Source organism: Ipomoea nil, unplaced genomic scaffold (genome assembly GCF_001879475.1).
Source record: "Ipomoea nil cultivar Tokyo-kokei standard unplaced genomic scaffold, Asagao_1.1 scaffold2848, whole genome shotgun sequence".
In the NCBI taxonomy this organism is placed as follows: domain Eukaryota; kingdom Viridiplantae; phylum Streptophyta; class Magnoliopsida; order Solanales; family Convolvulaceae; genus Ipomoea; species Ipomoea nil.
In genome coordinates this window covers 273,087-280,496 of record NW_017619276.1, presented here as the reverse complement: position 1 = coordinate 280,496, position 7,410 = coordinate 273,087, and positions in this window count along the sequence as shown.

The following is a 7,410-nucleotide window of genomic DNA, read 5'->3' as shown; positions in this document are numbered from 1 at the left end:
GGATTTCAACTTTGAGGTTAGAGGTTTGAAACTTCAGTGTTGTTCCATGTAACACCCCACTTTTCTTAAACTTACTTAACAAACTAAAACCAAATTAAGTTAATCTAAGCAGCGGAAAAGTAAACTTAATTAACAACTTAACATGAGTGTCACCGCCACAATCACCCCCCCACGGTGATTGCACAGGATAAGGGTAAAACTAAACATTAAAGTCAATTTAGCCCCGGTGTCTAGCACCAACAAAAGGGATAGTTTACTACAAACCCAAAACAACAGTAGTTTATGTTAGGACTCTTGTATTAGTAGTTGGCTAGGACTCTTTACTTATCTCCTTATATTGTTATTGTTCAGACTATTATTCGTTTACGTTGAATATACAATCCTCATCTGGTATCAGTATCCAGGGATTCTTTTTTTTCATGGCAACCTTGGGAGATAACAATGGCGGTTCTGTTCATGATTCGTCTGAACGGACTGTGTCCGAGGTTGCCCCCACTCCCGTTTACCCGAATACTAGTTTGTCCTCCGCCCATCACTTCGTGTCTATCAAACTTACCGCCCACAATTATTTGTTTTGGCGTACTCAGATGTTGCCATTCTTAGAAGGCCAAGGGTTGCTTGGATTTGTTGATGGCACACTGTCATGCCCGACGGCAGCACTACCGTCGTCCGGCCCGGTGGAGTCGACGGCGGACAGTGGTGGTCGGTCGTCTGATCTGGCTTCGCTGCAGCAGCAATGGCGTCGGCAGGACAAGGCTGTTCTTTCTCTATTGATTTCATCCTTGTCCGACGAGATGCTGCCTATGGCGATCGGGCGCTCCACGTCGCGGCTTCTGTGGTCGGCAATCGAGCAGGAGCTTGGCTCGGCGACACGTTCCCGGGCCTTGAGGCTTCTCGGCGAGCTGCAGGGGCTGTCCCAAGGGGCGTCGTCCATCTCGAATTACTTGAGTCGGGCGAGAGTTCTGGTTGAGGATTTGGCGCTGGCCGGCCGGGTTATTACGCTTGATGATCAGAATCTCTACGTTTTTCGTGGCTTATGACCGGAGCTCCGTCCTCTTGTTGCACCACTGACGCGTGGCTCTCCGGTAACCTTAACTGAGCTTTCTGATTATTTAACTTCACAGGAGTATATTTGTGCGCCGGGTGGTGGTGATGCTGCTGCCCCGACTGCTATGGCAGCGTCGCGTGGCTGAGGAGGAGGCCGCGGTGGCGGCCGGTCCTATCGAGGAGGCTCGGGCAGTGGCGGCTCGGGCGGTGGAGGCTCGGGTCGTGGCCGAGGTGGCCGGGGTCGTGGCCGTGGGCGGTTGGACGTCCGGTGTCAGATTTGCGAGAAGTTTGGACGCTCGGCACGGGCTTGTTTCCAGCGATATTCTGAGACCACAGATCCTCAGGCGCATATGGTTGTTTCGGGTGGTGAGACCGGTGGTGTTGAGTCTCATCAGTGGTTTCCTGACACGGGAGCCACGAACCATGCTACTCCCGACTCATCTATGTTGACTTCTTCGGCTCGTTATGATGGTCCAGACACCTTACGTGTGGGTAATGGTGCTGGTATGCCTATTTTTAGTGTTGGGTCTGCTTCGATAGCTTCTTCTTCTAGATCGTTTAGTTTAAATGATGTTCTGCATGTTCCTGGGTTGTCCTCTTCGTTGCTTTTTGTTCAGCGATTTGCTAAAGATAACCGTGTCTTTTTTTAATTTCATCTTGACTGTTTTCTTGTGAAGGATCTCTTGACCAAGAAGGTGGTTTTTAAGGGGGGTACCTCCGATGGCTTATATTCGTGGCCTGTGTCTTCGAGTCCGTCTGCTTTTGTTGCTGCGCGTGCGTCGTCCTTTACTTGGCACAAGCGGCTTGGTCATCCACACACACGGGTGTTGCGTCAGATATTGCAGACATCCGGTGTTAGTTCGTTCAATTCTAGTGATTTGTCTCGTTTGTGTTCTTCGTGTCAGTTAGGGAAGTCTTCCCGTTTTTCTTTACCTCGTGTTGAGACTAAAAGTACTCGAGTATTAGAACTTATATATACTGATATTTGGGGCCCAGCGCCTGTGTACTCTGTTAATGGTTTTCGCTATTTTGTTCTATTCGTGGATGATTTTACGCGTTATGTGTGGTTTTATCCTATGCGTGCGAAAACGGATATTTATTCTATATTTGAACGGTTTCGGTCACTAGTTGAGCGGTCATATTCCCACAAAATCGTGTCTATTCAGTCTGATCTAGGGGGAGAGTACAAAAAGCTCCACTCTACTTTCGAGTCGCTCGGTATTCGTCACAGGCAGTCCTGTGCGTATACTCATGAGCAGAATGGTCGGGTAGAACGCCGTCATCGGCATATAGTTGAAACTGGGTTGGCTTTGATGGCTCAGGCGTCTATTCCCTCTCGTTTTTGGGATTACGCGTTTGAGACTGCAGTTTACTTGATTAACAAGATGCCTACTCGTGTGTTGAACGATGAGTCTCCTCATTTTCGGCTACATCGTTCGCCTCCCTCTTATTCTTTCTTGCGTGTTTTTGGCTGTCTGTGTTTTCCTTTGTTACGTCCCTATAATCGTAATAAATTGGAATATCGTTCATCTCCCTGTGTCTTCTTAGGTTATCCTGACTCTTTTCGAGGCTATCGTTGTCTGAATCCTAACACTAATAAGGTCTTTATCTGTCGCCATGTGCGATTTGATGAGTCCGTGTTTCCTTTTGCTGGCTCTATTTCTTCGCAGGTGGTTTCTCGGCCCCCGGCTGCTCCTTGGGGTGTTGCTCCGGTTGTTTCTGTGCCTCCTCCTACTACCGAGGTGGTGGATAGTGTTTTTGAGAAACAGGTTGTGGATTCGGATCCGGTACCGGTTGACTCTGTGTCTAGTGAGCAGACAGTTTCGGTTCGTGGTAGGCCGGCTCGTGGTCGTCCTCGCCGTGGGACTAAGGTGGTTGGTCCTCGTTCTCATGTTATGGCCACATGGAGCCGGGGTCCACAGGAGCATGTGGCGTTGGTGTCTACTGTTGATCCACCTGAGCCCACGTGTTACTCCCAGGCAGTCAAGCATCCAGAGTGGCGTGAGGCCATGGATGCTGAGTTTAATGCTATGCTTCAAAATCAGACCTGGCAGCTTGTTCCCTATACTCCGGGGATGAATGTTGTGGGCTGCAAGTGGGTGTTCCGTGTCAAGAGGAATGCTGATGGATCTGTTGAGCGGCACAAGGCCCGGTTAGTTGCCAAGGGCTTTAATAAGATTGCGGGCAAGGATTTCTTTGAGACGTTCAGTCCGGTTGTTAAGCCCACCACGGTTCGTCTTTTGCTTTCTTTGGCCTATTCTCGTGATTGGTGTATTCGGCAGCTGGATGTGCACAACGCCTTCCTTAATGGGCGTTTGGCTGAGACAGTGTATATGCGTCAGCCTCCGGGATACGAGGACAAGTCAGTTCCTACTCATGTTTGTCATCTGCAGCGCTCTTTGTATGGGCTTAAGCAAGCCCCGCGTGCATGGTTTACCCGATTACATAACTTTCTTCTTTCCGTTGGCTTTACTTCTTCGAAGACTGACGTGTCTTTGTTCATTTATTCTGATCATGGTGTGCAACTTTATTTTCTGGTTTATGTCGATGACATTCTTGTCATGGGCTCGGATTCTAGCCGAGTTACTGGACTGGTGGATCGGCTTGCTCAGGAGTTTAAAATTCGAGATATGGGGCCCCCATCTTTTTTTTCTAGGGATTGAGACTGTCTCTATTTCTGATGGTATTCTTTTGTCTCAGCGCCGTTATGTTCAGGATATTCTCAAGTGTGCAGGGATGGTTGACTGTAAGCCGGTTTCTACCCGGATCTCGGTTGCCCGCTCTGAGGACGGTGATGTTGCTCCCTTTGCTGATCCTACGCACTATCGTGGGCTAGCTGGTGCTTTGCAGTACTTAATGGTGACTCGTCCTGATTTGTCTTTTGCAGTCAACCGGCTATGTCAACGCATGCAGGCTCCTTCTACTGCCGATTGGTCTATGATGAAGCGGGTGTTGCGTTATGTGAAAGGCACTCTTGGCATGGGGTTGTGTGTTCGGAAGTCTTTATCTACCTCGCTGCATGCGTTTTCTGATTCGGATTGGGCTGGTAGTCCGGATGATAGGAAGTCCACCAGTGGTTTTGCAATATTTTTGGGCTCTAATCTAATCTCGTGGTCGTGCCGGAAGCAACGCACTGTGGCGCGTTCTTCTACTGAGGCAGAATATAAGGCCTTAGCTGATGTGGCGGCTGAGGTGACGTGGCTTGTTTCTGTGCTTAAGGAAATCGGTTTCTCTCCAGCTTCTCCGCCTAGTCTATGGTTTGACAACTTGGGTGCTACGTACCTGTGTGCCAATCCGGTTTTCCATGCTCGGACTAAGCATGTGGAAATTGACTATCACTTTGTCCGAGACAAGGTCGCCAAAAAGGAAATTCAGGTTCACTTTATTTCCACGAAGGATCAGATTGTTGATATTTTTACCAAGCCACTTGCGTCAACTCGATTCTCTCTTCTTCGTGACAAGCTCAACATTTCGACTGCTCCACCTTGAGCTTGAGGGGGAGTGTTAGGTCTCTTGTATTAGTAGTTGGCTAGGACTCTTTACTTATCTCCTTATATTGTTATCGTTCAGACTATTATTGGTTTACGTTGAATATACAATCCTCATCGTTTAGACTACAAAGTCATCTAATTAAACTAGTCTACCTCATGCTATCTCGTACCTACGAACTGGGCCCACGTGAAAGGGGTTAACAAACAACAAGCAGCAGACAAAATCTGTTAGCACGAAGCTAAGTATAACGCCACTCGACCCCGTAAAGTAATACAATATATACTTTTGGAAAAACAGAGTTTCACATTCTTAAATCAAACAACTTAAAACACTTAAATCAAACTTGGTGTTAGCTTCTAGATGCTTGCAACCTAAATAATAAATAGGCATGCTTACAACAATTAACTCTTCACAATCTCATACTTATAAACAAAACTAAGCTTTCTCAAGTACTCAACAATCTCATGCTTTCCCATACAACTCATAAACAAGCTCAATCTATCAAATACTAATCATGCAATTTCGTGCAAGACATATACTCATGAACAATCTCGTGCTACTAATCATGCAATCTCGTGCAAGTCATATACCATAAGAAACTCATGCTACTAAATCATGCAATCTAGTGCAAGACAGATAATAAGCAATCTCATGCTACTATTCATGCAATCTCGTGCAAGTTATATTATAAGCAAGAATTGATGCTATAGTAAGTGTAAATATACGTATACTCTCAAAAGAATACTTTTTCTGTGGAGGTTTCTTAGAGCCAAAAAAATGACTCGCTTTGCTCTTCTTTTCTTAGAGTCTCAAAGACTCGCTTTCTTAGAGTTGTAATGACTCACTTTCTCTTTACTTGTGGGCGAGGCAGGACTCACCATAATGTGAAAGAACCCATTGGGCACGACGTCTAGCCGACCAATCTCTCATCCCGTCCACCGAACCAATCTCGTGGTTCCAAAACTCATACTCTGTGGAATCAGGTATCGAACTATCAATGTGCACACCCCCTGACCAGGATTCCAAGCCTGGCGGGCAGTTTCCAACCTTGTAACGTGGGAATACGCCGCGTTACATGATATCGGATCGCAATGTCCGTTGCTTTCTCTTTTACTCCGAAAGGACATAGTCTAAACGGGTCCTCCAAAAATATTATTTTCCTCACAATAGATATATATATAGATAGATATCGATAACTCATGCAACACTTTTCTTATGCAAATATGCACATATCTTCTCAACTCATTCTCAATATGGCAAGATAAAAGCTTTCTACATGGATATGAGATTTTATAGAATAATACTTAGGCTCACATCGACCACTTATGCACTTTTAAAACATGAAATGTTCAAAGATACAATTTACTGTAAAACATGCTTCTAACTTCTATTTACTGTGGAACTCAACAAATTCATAAATCATGCTTCTAACTCATAACTTAACAAATCTTCTCATTTAACACTTAGCAAGTAGTTAACATGCTATTAGAACCCAAAATACTCAAGGTAATCTCATTCACAGTATAACAATACTCAAGGGAGTCATGCTCAGTACATCTCAGTGATTCTAAAACAAAGGCAGACAACTCAAATAAACATACTGGATATTTTAGGCATGCTTCTTCTAGCAAAACTTTTTAGCACATAGGGCTCATGCTTTTCTATTTAATAATTCAATAATAACAAGATCATCATAAAGATATACAAGTCTGATACTTCTCAATCTCAAACACTGTGAAGAACACCAAATACTTCTGCAACTTCTTCCACTAAAACTAGCATAAATAGCTCAAAACGTATTCAAATCCAACGAAAACAAAGTCAAAATGTGCGTCAAGACGGCCCCGAGGTACCGAGCCACAAGGGCCCGTGACACCTTGTCCGAAATGACACGTAGCTGAGCCACAAGGGCCCGGCCACTGCACAGGGAAAACTCAACGGAGCTAGGGCGGGGCTAGGATAGACCCGACCCTTCGCCTCCAACCGCCTAAAACACGGCTCTAGGCGACGACCCTCTCCTAGGGCCGCCCCCTAGGACCGGTCTACTACGGAGCTAGCCAACGATCTCCTTGTTGAGCCGCTGGCTAGGGCCGTTAACCTTACTGGTCTGCACATTGTCTGTGCACCAGAGGTCTTCCTTTCATCTGCAACAACAACTCAGGCAATTCTAACTCATCCAAACCATCAACAACAGATCATCATATACCAACAATAAACCACTTAATAGCTCAAATACTTTAAATATCTAGCATTTCTACTCATCAAAAGACTTCACAGAGTCTTGAAAATAGCTTAGGAGTCCATGGCTTATACCTTTGTAGCTTGCTCTTCTTCTAGCTTGGTTTCCACCTTCTTCTTTAGCTAGATACAACCTCCTTCACCTCCTAAACATCCCAAATAAACCAAAAAACCAACCTTAACCTAATACCTCAGAGAATGAAAGATAGAAACTAAGAGAAAATGAATGGCTAAGACTCAAGAATGCTTACTGTGAATGGTTTGGTGCTCTTGCAGGGGAGGGAGACCAAGGTGGAAACAAGATTATATATATAGACTAATGTTCATGTGCATCCACTTGTTCTAGTGAGACCCTTCGTCATAAATTACTACACAAATGCACAGAGGGTCGACAATGTGTATATTCATGGTGGGAAAATTGCACACAATCAAGTCGCAAATTATGTTGTGGAAACGTGTTCACCATGTACATGATGAACACAGGGGTATATTCATAATTTCTATGCTGCGATCCATAATTTCTATGCTGTAGAAATTATGAATCTACAGTATAGAAATATAAAAATTATGAATTTACAGTATAAATGTTATGAATCTACAGTATAGAAATTATGGAGACCCATAATTTCTATG